Raw genomic sequence first — 1,250 nt, 5'->3', positions numbered from 1 at the left:
GAGATAAAAGCTCATGTAGTCGAAGCCCCTGGACATGGGAGAGTGACATTTTCACTTAATTCAGGCTGCTCAAAGTTCCCAACCTTGGACAAATCCTCTTCTCTGGAAACCTGTTGCAGTTCTTACCAGCCCCATTGGTAAATATTTCTTCATTTTATCCAATATAAAGCTCCCCTATTTCAGTCTAAAACCATTGCCCCGTGTTCTGCCACTACAGGCCTTGGTAAAACGTATCCCTGTGACTATCTTAGACTGTGAGCACCGTGTGTTCACCTGCAGACACCTTGGAGAGTGCTCAGAGATGTCTCTGAAAAACATTTTTCCCCATCTTTCTCAGAGGCCTCTGTGGTGGTGCATCCTCCCCTCACTGTCCTCAGGCCTGGTCGATGATCTCAGGAGCTGCTGACAAGCCTTGACCAAACCAGCTGAGCAATGAAGAGCCCCTGGACTGGACCAGGGCTGTGGTGAAGTGTCCCTGGACTGGGCCAGGGGCTCCTCGATGATACAGGTGGGAACAATCCTGAGCGGAACACCAGAGGAACACAAGATAAACAGTCATCCGAATATAATTTGAAATATATTTTTTTTAAACTCCAGAGTAATTCCTGACACGAGGATGGAAATTCAGCAGGTAACTAAAGCCAGTGCCCTTGTGAACCCACACCCAGCAGTGCTGAGGGAGGCCCTGGGAGCTCCCCAGCACCTCCCTCTCAGTGGGACACCTCTCGCAGCCTCTCAGACCTCGAGAACCCTCCAGTTTGCAACACTCCAAAGAGTGTCGCTGATGCCCAGGACAATTCTGATCCCCCTTAACAAACACTCCTCCAGCTGTGACCCTTGTCTGGTGGGAAACACAAAGGGATGTGTGGGGGTGTTTCACTGACAACAGGACAATTTTGGAGAGGGACCTTTACACACCCAGAACTTGATGTGTCCACACATCTCTGCCTGGGTGTGGGTGTGAATTGACTGTGGTGTGAATGATGTCATTGTGAATCTATATTCCATCACTGTTAAAATTGTAGTAAATGCTATTGAATCACTTGATAACAGTTTAATTAGTCAATGATTATATTCTACTGATCTCTTTTGCCTCCATATATTTGTATCCAAAACCTTTGTACTGTGACCCTCTTGCATCCCAAGGCTCTGTGTAAATCACTCCCTTCCATAAAAAAAAAAAAAAAAAAAAAAAAAAAAAAAAAAAAAAAAAAAAAAAAAAAAAAAAAAAAAAAAAAAAAAAAAAAAAA

The sequence above is a fragment of the Empidonax traillii genome, unplaced genomic scaffold (assembly GCF_003031625.1).
Source record: "Empidonax traillii isolate 1590-97213 ecotype Southwest subspecies unplaced genomic scaffold, ASM303162v1 scaffold3953:size10496, whole genome shotgun sequence".
NCBI classification, from domain to species: Eukaryota; Metazoa; Chordata; class Aves; order Passeriformes; family Tyrannidae; genus Empidonax; species Empidonax traillii.
This window is presented reverse-complemented; position numbering follows the sequence as displayed.